General features: G+C 32.9%; 1 long non-coding RNA gene across 1 annotated transcript; it reads right to left on the bottom strand.

Moving 5' to 3' along the window:
* Nucleotides 1-3,013: 3,013 nt before the first annotated feature.
* LOC143083753 (uncharacterized) lies at nt 3,014-9,906 on the bottom strand. The gene is made up of 3 exons (XR_012980870.1): nt 9,760-9,906; nt 6,933-7,058; nt 3,014-3,715 (listed from the first exon to the last, which is right to left on the bottom strand). It is a non-coding gene; the product is annotated as an uncharacterized LOC143083753 (long non-coding RNA).
* Between the last annotated feature and the right edge of the window lie 3,518 nt (nt 9,907-13,424).

Consider the following 13,424-nt stretch of genomic DNA (forward strand, 5'->3'; position numbering starts at 1 on the left):
ACATGTACAATCAGATAATTGTTTATTTTAATGACAGATTCATGCGTATTGCGATCACCGGATTTTTACGAGGAGGGTTACGCTCGGGTCACTATGCATACGGAAAATATGTCGGCGAATTGCTTCCTGGAAGCAAGCAATTTAAAATAAGTAAACTTCTTCTAAATGTGGACAAATTAAAGAATTTTCCTCAGAAAAAGTATATGTACAAAAGTTTTATAATGAAAACTATCCATTTAGTTATAAAAAACAGATGCATATTTTTTTTTAATTTGAGGTTTCATATGACTTTAACTCTGATGACTTGACATAACTTATTTGTGTGATCAAAGAACCTTAAATATTTTTTCCCGCTTCACATTTATTTGTTTTATTAAATGATTTTTTTCAAACTAAAAGTAACTTTATGCAGAAAAGAAGGGACTACCTAGATCTAATTGCATTTTTTTCATTTTTACCACATATTCCCATAAGAGTATTCATATAATAGAATACAATTGTGTAGTTTGTAATAAAGCTGTGGCCAAATACTGCCAAAACTGTGTTTCTGATATTTGCGCATCAATAATAATTCCACATTATATCTTTTTGAGACAACAGCAATGTATAGACTTCCACTTGCAAAATTTCCCTAAAAGTACTTTTCCCAAAACTGAAAAGTATGTATATATATTTCCCTTTCAAATTTCACCATTTGTCTACAACACGTTTAACGACCCCGGAGTCATCGTACTTAATAATTAATTTCCTCTTTGTTGAAGGCCGTATGGTGACACATATAGTTGTTAATTACTGTGTCATCTGATTTCTTTGGAGTTGTCTCATTGGCTATCATACCACTTCATCTTTTTTATAATTATGTTTTTCCTTTCACTCTATTGAAAATTATACTATTATTAATTAGTATAATTTTGTTTTTATGCGATCATAGTTTGTCTCCAAATCGTGGAAGCATTTCCGTTAATAGTCCTTTGAAAAAAACAATGATTTGTTTGCGTCATATTCCTTGTAGATCTACGAAACTATAGAGGCTGTAAAGAGCCTGTGTCGCTCACCTTGGTCTATGTGAATATTAAACAAAGGCCACAGATGGATTCATGACAAAATTGTATTTTGGTGATGGTGATGTGTTTGTACATGTATCTTACTTTATTAAACAGTCTTGCTGCTTACAAATATCTATAATGAACTTGGCCCAGTAGTTACAGTGGAAGTATTAGTAAAAATTTACAAATTTTATTAAAATTGTTAAACATTGACTATAAAGGGCAATAACTCCTTAGGGGTCAATTGACCATTTTGGTCATCTTGACTTATTTTTAGGTCTCAGTTTGCTGTACATTATTGATATTTATCCCTATCTATGATAATATTCAAGATAATAACAAAAAAGCTGCAAAATGTTCTTAAAATTACCAATTCAGGGGCAGCAACCAAAAAACAGATTTTCTGAATGGTTTGATAATTTCAGGGCAGATAGATCTTCACCTAATGAACAATTTTGTTTGTCAGATTTGCTCAAATGCTTCGGTTTCAGAGATCTGAGCCAAAACTGCATTTTATCCTATGTACTATTTTAAGCCATGTCAGCCATCTTGGTTCGCAGGCGGGGTCATCGGACACACTTTTAAAACTAGACACCCTTATGATGATTGTGAACAAGTTTGATTTAATTTGTCCCAGTAGGTTCAGAGGAGAAAATTTTTGTAAAAGATTACGAAGGTTTACGAAAAATGGTTACAAAATGACTATAAAAGGCTATAACTCCTTAAGGGGTCAATTGACCATTTTGGTCATGTTTACTTATTTATAAATCTTACTTTGCTGAACATTATTGCTGTTTACAGTTTATCTCTATCTATAATAGTATTCAAGATAATAACCAAAACGGCAAAATTTCCTTAAAATTACCAATTCAGGGGCAGCAGCCTAACAACGGGTTGTCCGATTCATCTTAACATTTCAGGGCAGATATATTTTGACCCTATAAACAATTTTATCCTGTCAGATTTGCTTTTGTTTTTGAGATATAAGCCAAAAACTGCCTTTTTCCCCTATGTTCTATTTTTAGCCATGGCGGCCATGTTAGTTGGTTGGCCGGGTCACCGGACACAATTTATAAACTAGATACCCCAATAATGATTGTGGACAAGTTTGGATTAATTTGGCCAAGTAGTTTCAGAGGTGAAGATTTGTGTAAAAGTTAACGACGACGGACGACGGACGCCAATCGATAAAAATAAACCATAACCAAACAGCTCACTTGATTTCAGGACTTAATGGAGCACTCGCATATCAGTTGTCTTTTTGTTGTTGAAATAAACCAGTACCCGGCCACACTTTGTGTTTTTGCCAGATGTTTTTTTTATTTATATCCATCCTGATGAGCTAGGCCTTTTTTAACTGATTTTGATGGTTAGATCGTATGTTGTACTGTTACATCACTGTCTCACGTTAGGGGACGGTTGGGATCCGGCTAACATGTTTAACCCCGCCACATTCTGTATACATGTATGTGCCTGTCCATGTCAGGAGCCTGCAATTCAGTGGTTGTCATTTGTTGATGTGTTACATATTTGTTTTTCGTACATTTTTGTACATAAATTAGGCCTTTAGTTTTCTCGTTTAAATTGTTTACATTTGTCATTACGGGGACTTTTATAGCTGACTATGCGGTATGGTCTTTGCTCATTGTTGAAGGCCGTATGGTGATATGTAGTTGTAAATTTATGTGTCATTTGTAGAGAGTTGTCTCATTAAGAATCATACCACATCTTTTTTTATATTAAGCGTTAACTTAGATACACGACTGAAGATAGAGTCTAAAAAAATCTTTAAAAACTTTTTAAGGAATAGACGCGAAACCAAACATGATTATTATTTGGGCTTCGACATAATCACCTATAAAAATACCTAAACATAATTTACGACAATCTGAATGATATGCAAACCGCTGTTCATTTATATGTGTTTCTATCAAATGCAATTTATAATAAACAAGTAACTTCTAGTATCACAGATCACCTTTAATAATAATGTAACATGTTTTGTACAATTATTACACTTTTTCAAAAGAACAGATGTGAAGAAATTCAAACAAAACATGACAAAACAAAGACATCTTTAAATATGTAATGGACAGAAGAAAATCGTCCAATCCATTCATATGTCTGAACCAAAGGCGAAAATTCACTTCCGAAAATGCTGACATTTTATCTAACGCTCAATAATTAGCGTTCAGTTGAATATTTAAACCAAGTTTATTTATATATGAGGTTAAACAGTATAAACTATTTAAAAAATACCACATTTGAACTGATTCTGATATATATATCTTTCGGGGCGAAATGGTTCAAGAAACTTATTTATTTAACTTAAGAAAATTGTCTTAAAGACCAGTGTATAATGACAAGAATGAAAGATGGCATCTTCAACCAAAATTAATATCATTCCTGAGATACATGTATGTTTATCGTGTATATAGACCACTGTAGAGGAATGTCTGTCTGATTTTACAAAATGTCATGTGGTATTTTCGTCATCAGTTACCATGGTGAACATGACTGCTGTCTCACTCTAACTGGGCAGCTCTTGCTATAATAGTTATGATTACACAAATTATTCCAAACACAAACGCAGCAATGACACAATTTCTGGCAGTTCTAGCTTTTGAATCTGCGAAGACATAATCGCCGGCGTCCGCTGCTTTGTTTGCCTACAACGAAAATAGAAGTAAAAAACTAAGTATGTTGAGGCATGATACGGATTATGTTCTTCTCAATACATATAATTTATGATGGTATGATACATAACCCCTAATGGAAGGGATTGTGCTTGATATTAATATGAAGATGACAATCTTCAATCAGTTTAATTGAGGTTTGGAGCTGCCATGTCAGTAACTGCTATTAATCCTTTGTTAATTTATGTTTCATTGTCATTTTTTTTTAATCGTCCTGAACATGCATGAAATATTTGCCACTGGTAAGCAACCAGCAATCAATCAATCATTTTGTTTAGTTTCTTGGGAAACCTATTCTGACATCGGACTCGGACTTCTTTTAAACCGAGATTTACTGTGCGTATTGCTGTTTTTTTCTACATTGGCTATAGTATAGGGGAGGGTTGAGTATTAAAAAAAACATGTTTAACCAAGTCAGGGAACCTCTTGCCTTTGTTAGTCTAGTTATGGTTTTTAATTCATTTTAGTTTATTCATATAATTCGGAGTTTAGTATGACGTCAATTATCAATAAACTGGTACACATTTTTAGGGACCAGCTGAATCAAGCCTCCAAGTTCAGAATTTTCTCGCTGTTTTTAAGACAAATTGGTGGCCTTCTGCTGTTTTCTGCTCTTTGTCTTTGGTCGGGTCGTTGTCTCTTTGACACATTCCCCTTTTCCATTCTCAAGTATATGTATATAGTTTATTATAGTGACAAAATCTTATATATACGATACACATCTTTAAAACCAAATTTAATTTAGATGCCTACCTTTCAGACATATAATACACTGTTATCCTTTTTAGAATAAAAATATATGCTATAAGTTAAAATTAATATTTAGATAATAAAATCTGTTTTCATATTATACTAATAATTTCAAATTCTAAGATTTCACGTCAATCCACAAACCAAGAAACCTATATTTGTTTTCGTATTTTACAGCGGCATTTCCACGATTCGAGTAAAAACTAGATCGAGGTGATAATTAAGATATACGAAACAGGTTGGCGTAGATAATGTCAAGGTGAATTAAAAAATTAATAATATAAACTTCAATTTATTGTCTCTCAGTCGTTTGCAATTTCTTATTTCACGCCTGGTAAACCATCTATTCTCAACCAATGGTTGAGACGGAAAAAAGTTTTCGGGCACTTCCTGTTGAGCTTTTCTGGTTCAAAATATCCAAAATAAACACAGGGTAGGTAGAATTTTCGTCAATTTACTGAAAGTCAGTGAGTTTTTTGCAAAATAGCAGAATGTCATGCCATAGATAATTGAGTTAGGATTTGTCTCGTGTATGATACGGACAAATATTTAATTTATTTAAAATGACATCGGAATGACTTTTCTCCAGCAGTCTAATGTCGCCAAAAAAGTCAGTTATTGACAAAATGACAGTGGCTGGTATCGGTTGTGATATTCTGGAACAATGTTGCTCAAATCTTCTGGTGAATCAGTCTTTCAACTAGTTAACGTAGATCATAGGTATATATTTCTTGAGATTCTTATACTTTGCCAAAAAAAGATTATACTATGCTTTTTCAAACATAAGTATCGGTTACCGTGCTATTTAGCTATCTATGTGTCATTGAACATTGCCTAGATTTGGTCAGTTTGTCCATTATAAAAAAAAAAAAAAAGACATTTGTGTGCCAAAAAATATCTATGAATGAAAAGGTCCTTTTTACAAGCTGCTGTCATCACAACAGACAAGGTAAATATGATAGTTGAAATGCCAAGCAATAAACGGCAAGTTTATGAATTTTGACGGTTGTATGTGATCGACACTTTTAGGTACTGATGAGTCTTATGTAGATGAAACGCGTGCATGGCGTATTAAATTATAATACTGGTACCTTTGATAACCAATTAGGTAGATTCATAGTATATCAACAACATCTTGGATTGTACAATCCCAGTACAAAATCGGTATAGTTATTTGCCCAAATCTACAAATTGGAGACAGATTTGCGGTCTATTGGTAAGACAACTTATCTTTATAAACATAATCTTTATTGCAAAATTACACCCATAAGATCAAGCAATACAATCAAACAATAATGTTATACAATACAATGCAATACAATGCAATGCAATACAATACAATGCAATACAATGAAATACAATGAAATACAATGTAATATAATAGGAATTTTCGTGATTTATTGTATAACTCGAAATATTTTAACAAACAAATTTTGTGTATTTTAAGAATCAATATTTTCAAATGAGCTCGTTAGAAAATAGTATATACTGGACTGAAAGGGAAATTTTTAATCTTAACTTGCAGTAAGAAAACAAGTTCTGTGACACTATCTTTTCTTTCTAATTTCTTAAAACCTGCCTTCTCACAATTTATTTCATAGATTTGTTTGGCACACAAATGTTGTTTTTTTTTTCATATGTTTGAAAAAAAAAGCATAGTACAATCTTTTTTTGCAAGGTATAAGAATCTCAAAAAATATATACCTATGATCTACGTTAACTAAAGATTGATTCAACAGAAGATCTCAACATTGTTCCAGAATATCACAACCGATACCAGACAATCTCAACATGGTATACTTTATAACATATTCAGCTGAATTGAATTGTATTCGTAAAGAAAAGAAAAGGAACAAACTGTAATTTTATGTTTACAAGGTGTTAGAAAAATACCAGTTTACTGATATATATGTTAGCTATAACGATGATTGTACTGTCATTTTGTTAATAACTGACTTAACTGGAGACATTAGACTGCTGGAGGAGAAAAGTCATTATGATGCCATTTTAAATAATATTTGTCCATATTATACACGAGATAAACCCTAATTTAATTATCTACGGCATAACATTCTCCTATTTTACCAAAAAAAAAACCACTGACTTCCAGTAAATTGACGAAAAGTCGACCTACCCTGTGCTTATTTGGATATTTCAAACCAGTAAAGCTCAAATACAGGAAGTGCCCGAAAACGTTTTTTGTCTCAACCATTCGGTTGAGATTAGATGGGTTACCAGGCGTGTATTTTCCGCATCATTTGTTCATTAAATTCTTGCATTTGTGTTGTGATTATTCATTATCATCCAGCCTTGAGAAAATCATTTGTTTTGAACTTTTACTAGGCTAGGATATTTTCAAAATAATCCTCCCCTTATCCCCAAAACACAAAATAATCAAATGGTCGTTCCCCTTTTCATGAATATTGTAATAAATACTTACATCGTTTGCCGAAATAAGTGCACATATGCCAATGGGCCAAAAGCAAAAACATGCAAAAACGGCAGGAATACACCAATTGGTTGGTCTTTTACCTTCAACGACCATTGCTTGGTAATGGTTTGTAACCTGAAGAATAAATGTTTTAAAAAAAGTTTTAAAAAAACACAAAAACACAAACTGCAAGGGAAATTCAAAACGGTAAGTCTTTCACAAAATGGAAAAATCAAGAGCTCAAATAAATCTAACGAATGGAAAACAACTGTATAATTCCTCACTTTGTACAGAAATTATTAATTAGAAAATGGTGGATTAAACATCTCACTTGAATGACAGTCTCATTGAATTCCATTATATAGACAACAATATGTGAACACAACACGTAGACATTATAAAGGTACAACGTATAAAAATTGGGGGTGCAGCAATCAGCATAGTAATACAATCTTAAAATAACCAATAAAACAAATAACTGTTTCATCAAAGAAACACAAAATGGCATATAGACAAAAGAAGATAAGCAGTATTGTCCATTATGACTGAGCTTGGACACGTTTTTGTTTAGGGCCTAGACTGGTTCTTGCTGTATTAAAGACGCAATGATGGCATTCGGCTGTTTTCTGCATTTTTAGGGAGTTGTAGTCTCTTTGTCACATTCCCATTTCCATTCTTAATTTTAAGCAATATGAAAGACAATAATTCAAAATTGACCATAGCAAAATAACACATTTGCGGGATGTGTAAATACTGAGCCACGTCATATTCGTGTAATAAAAAATGGACTAAACAGTAACGGTTAAAAATATACAAGAACAAAACCAGGATTTAACACGTAATTAAGGTGGCTCAACCCAATAAGAACAACCAGTGAGATATTTTTTTTTCACATATGTATCACATGACTCTTTAATATATTCAAAAACATCCGCTTTTTGTATTTCAGAATTTGTTATTTGCACTTTTGTGAGCTATCGTACAAAGTACAAATCATACACAGCCACGTCTAGTCAGAAATAGGCGTGAAGAGAATTGCCTCCCGCTTTGCTCGTAAAGAACTATTGCAATAACTCTTTGAGGGGTCCGTTGGTGGCCTGTTGCAAGGTAAAATGTCTGTTAATTTGTTCTCTTCCTGAACATGCATGCACTATTTGTTACTGGACAATCATTAAACGATGAAAGAAAAACATGTTGTCTCAGTCTATGTCAATATAAACAGCGCTGCCATTCAACTTGACTTAGATGCATGATTTTTTATTAGTTGTGAGTAGCTTCGAACTAGCTGTCAGTAACTGCGAGTACTCGTAGATCTGTACTTAAGTGTCTTTTTGTTGTTGGGATATACAAGTACCCGGCCCCGTACACTCTGTATATTTTTTGGATTTGTATCCCTCTGATGAGTTAAGCCTCAGTCAACTGATTTTTATAGTTCGTTCTTATATTGTAATGTTACACCATTGTCCCTGGTTTAGGAGGGTCCGGTTAACATGTTTAACCCCGCCACATTCTGAATGTATGTGCCTGTCCCAAGTCAGGAGCCTGTAATTCGTTAGTTTTCGGATGTTTATGTGTAATATATATGTTTTTCGTTCATTTTTTCAACGGTACATTAATACTGCCGTTAGTTTTTCTCGTTTTCATTGTTTTACATTGTCATTTCGGGGCCTTTTATAGCTGACTATGCGGTATGGGCTTTGCTCATTGTTGAAGGCCGTACAGTGACATATAGGGGTTGATTTATGTGTCATTTGGTCTCTTGTGGAGAGTTGTCCCATATGCGATCATACCTCATCTTCTTTTTTTATATTCAGTATTTGTCAATTCGGGACATTTTGTAGCTGACTATGCATTATCATGGGTTTTGCTCATTGTCGAAGGCCTAGAGCTGTTCTAGAGTTGTAAATGTCTATGTCGTATGTTATATTTTGTGTAGAGTTGTCTCATATTTGTCTTTAAACACCATCTACTTAAACAACTTCGGTCATTTCTGTATCATTTTATCGTGAGTATGTCACTCTATAAAATATTTTCAACTGCCATGGACATTTATTTATCAAGCGATAGATCTTTTGTTTTGTATATTTCTAGAACTTGTTGATACCGTATAGTCCAATTTAACGTGTCAACGAATTTTTCAATGAAGATTTGTATAAGCAGGAAAAACATGTACACTGTAGTAGGCGGACTTCAAAAGGTGTCCCTCTTGTATCTTTTTACCCTCTTTTTATTTACTCCGAAAGCCCCATACGTCAACCAGTCTACAAGTCGGCATATACATGTATACCATACAATCTGACTGAATTACGAACACCAGTGCATCATGCAGTGATTATCCTAATAGAAAGAACCTTACAAAAACAACAACGGAAAAATCGTCGACAGAAGGAACCATGACACATGGAAAGGTCCGTACTGATTTTGTTTCTAACCATACTTCTAAACTGAAAGATTTACTTTAAAACTGACATAATCTTCTTGAGTATCGCAATAGTAAGAACACATACAAATACATAAATCAAAATAATTAAACTCGCATTTTTGTTATTTTTTTTCACAAATCTCAATAACTAAACTCATCATAAGATACCAGGAATGAAATCATGTATTTGCGTCAGACGTGCGTTTCGTCTATAAAAGACTCATCAGTAACGCTCGAATAAATAAAAGTAAATAAGGCCAAATAAAGTACGAAATTGAAGAGCATTAAGGACAAACAAATCCTAAAAGTTTTGCCAAATACAGCTAAGGTTATCTATTCCTGAGAATGCACACATTAATTTTTTAATTTAAAGTAAACTTAATATCTGAATAACACTGGTTTGACTGTACTTACTTTGGTAGAGAGACACTTTCTATCCGAATATCACTGATACGTCTGTGCTTACTTTCATGACTTTGGCACGTCGCCGATACATGTATGACGTCGACGATATACAGCGGTAACTCAAGACGTAGCTGATCCCGCGGTCTGCTCGACATTCTGGAGGCACAGGGGCGGATGCAGGAATTTTCGAAAGGGGGGGTGCTAACCCAGGGCAAAAGGGGGGGGTGCAGGAGGGTGCAAAACATATGTCCCGATACAAATGCATTGATCGGCAAAAATAAAGGGGGGGGTGCGCACCCCCGGAACCCCCCCCCCCTGGATCCGCCACTGAGGCATCAAAATAATACGCCATTTACAAACAAAATGGAATAGAATATATAGTCCAGCTTAACATGTTGACAGTTATTTTACAGTTAGAGTTAACACAGTTCATATAAAAAAATATGTCAAACAGTCAATATTCATCTTGTCGTGCATATTATACAAATATGATTGATCGCTTTACTTATGGGTAATAAAAAAGTTAGAATCATAAAACTTTAAAAAAAGGGTAGCAAGAATTATAGACTACTGGAATGCGATATTTCTATTCCATCTGGTTTCATGTTTTCATCTTTAAAATGGCTATCTTTTACCAAAAGAATAAAATACCAACTATCAATTCTAATGTATAAAATTGTAAATTATAAATTTACTTCATTTTTTTACTCTAATAAATCCTTCTTTTTTTTTTTTTTTTTTTAACTTTGTAAGTATTTAATAATCTGTTCAGTCAATCACTTTACAACTGGATTTTTACATCAGAGGCCCCTGAGGGGCCTCGGGTGTATTGCCATCGCCTACTTTTCAATTCGCGCAAAGATCAAAGAGATGCATATATAATTAGTTTTGGAATAATAACCGACATTATAGACCCGCAGACCTATATAGTGCAGAATAAAATTCCGTATCACTTCTTTTAAATTCATGTTTTCAATGGATACTCAGTTTTTTTAATTTTTCTTAATGCAAAATTTATAATATGAAAATGTTTTGTCGTTAGAAATATTTGTATTTTAATCAAACGATCTTCAATATCAAAAAATTGTTGTTGCGGATGAATACCACGAGTGCGCAAGAGGGCAAGAGCGAGCGTGTAGAAAATCGAGACTGAGGAAATCAATTCACACATTTATACACAGAAAGGTAATTATATTTCAATTATTTGATTTGGAGTAACCTTTTTAAACCGTTTGTAGCATATATTTGTCTATAATATTAACGTAGCAAAACCAGGAAAATTTAATCTGTCATAATATTAAAATAAATTATCAGGTCACGTCCCCCGCAGCCATTTTGAAAATACCAGCAGATTGGGTAGGAGTAACAAGAACCTGCAGGGCCTTTAAAGATAAGGTTACTATTTGTGTATTTTTTATAACAACAATTTGTTTTTATAAAGATCTCAACAATTTTTTGAGTTAAATTTCTTTTCTTCGTAAATAACAAGTAGATTGATCACTTGGACACACACACGGAACTATTTTCTGTTTTTTAAGATACTGTTTCGGATTTTCGCTCCTTCTCCGACTTAGTTTGTTGCATTAGCATGATTAGTATATGTGAATATGTCCCCTTGACTGGAAAATACGCGGAATTTGTAATGACTTTGACATGTTTGACTATGTCTATGTAAGTAATTCTAATATATAATTATTGGTTGAATTTATTGTTTATATAATATTCAGAGAAGACTTTTTCTTCTTCCTATAGAGTTGGACTCTTTTTGAGTGTATAAAGACTCTTGCTCGTGAAATCAAGAGTCTTACTTTACACTGAAATGTCAGAATTTGGGTTAATCACATTTACTGAATTACTATAGATATATTGGGAGAAACCTTACAGTTTTGGAGATATAAATATAGATTAACTGTCCTGTTTTTTAAGTCTTCCTTAGCTTGTAGTATTGTATTATTTTGACCATACATGACATGTATCGCCAAAATTATATGATAATTTGATGACATTCTTGTACTAGTCATACTTGTGCTTATCATTCTCTACAGCATTATTTAATTTAAATGTGTAACCATATCCATGTCAAATTTTAGTAACTTATATTAGACATTTGTTCACACATATACATGCATATGTGCATATGAGAACTTGAATTGAGCAAATATGATTAGTTATATCTATGAGAAATACAATCAGTTAACTTTATCTATGAGCACCCATGAGATCTTAAATTGAGCAAGTATGATCAGTTATATGTTGAGTAAAATTTGAGCTAGATCTACTCAATTGAGTTAGATATATATCAATATTGAGACTAATCTTAATGGTTATTTGAGCACACATGAGCCTATTTATACTATTGAGAGCAATATTGGGATACTGCATGAGCAAACTAAGCAAATCTTTATTGAGACAAACCTATGAGCGCTATATTTTTAAATTTGTTCTTGACAATTTTTTGTTTATTTTTAAAAAAAATATAGGGACAACAGAGTTGGTGTATGTGGGTTCGATTCCCACCCTAGGCATTCATTTATATTGGCTGGTGCAAAGCGGGCAGTTTAGCTTAGTGGCCCCACACTGACTCTGTTGTTCATATGTTACTTAAAAATATTCGGCGGCATCGTTCAGGTCTTGCCATCTTTATTTTTCTATTCGAAAATCAGACACAACAAAACCATTGAATAATTGTGAAAATTATACCACAGATAACTATGGTAAAACTTTAATTGTTTTTGGCATAATTAAACTTGGCTGCCATCCAAGATCTAAAAAGTTTTTATATTGATGAATTATATATATCAGATTTTGGATTCTTTTGGTTACAAAACATTTTGGATGGTACATGTAGGTAGCGGCCAAATCTTTATTCCTAAAGGCTTAAAGCTTTCAGGTCTGAAAATTGCCCAAAATCATCACATTTTGACAAATTTGGAACATAAAATGTACTTTTATGAAAAGAACTGATTTATTGAGTGTTAAGACTTTTGAAATAGACCCAAATTACGAACCAAATTGAGAACTTTTTGGAGTTTTATAGTTTAGGCTATTTTGGGCAAAAAGTAAAAATTGTCCTTTGAATCAGTGGTTTCACAATAACCATTATATACTAAGTATCTGTTAGAAGATAGCTCTTTCACAGTACATTGTTAAACTTAAAGATAAATATATACCGACAATGACCAATATTAATGATGGAATGAGATTATACATTATATATACTGTTTTATATTGTTACATGTACATACATAAATGAAAATTAAAACCAAACTGTTGTCATTATTCATAAAAAAAGAAAAGGGAGGTATGATTGGTATAAATCAGACACCAGCTCTAGACAAAATGATGAAAAAGAAATAAAGCTTATAACCATACAACATTTTTACAATCAGAAAAAAACTATACATAAATCAGTTAGAAATAGCCATGAAATGTCAAATGTTAAACAATATATACAAGAAAACTAATGGCCACATCAATGTACAATCGGGAAATCAAGATATACACCAAAAAATTATAAGGCCTGTTTTACAGGTTTCTTACAAAGGACCGACACATTCATATGGTAGTTGTGTTCTATATGTATAGTGCAAAATGTTCTCATTGCTAAACCAGTGGTATCCAAAGTATTAAATCCAGAACAAAGTAAAAAAAACCTAGCAGTTGAAAAACTATCC

The sequence above is a fragment of the Mytilus galloprovincialis genome, chromosome 7 (genome assembly GCF_965363235.1).
Source record: "Mytilus galloprovincialis chromosome 7, xbMytGall1.hap1.1, whole genome shotgun sequence".
Lineage (NCBI taxonomy): Eukaryota > Metazoa > Mollusca > Bivalvia > Mytilida > Mytilidae > Mytilus > Mytilus galloprovincialis.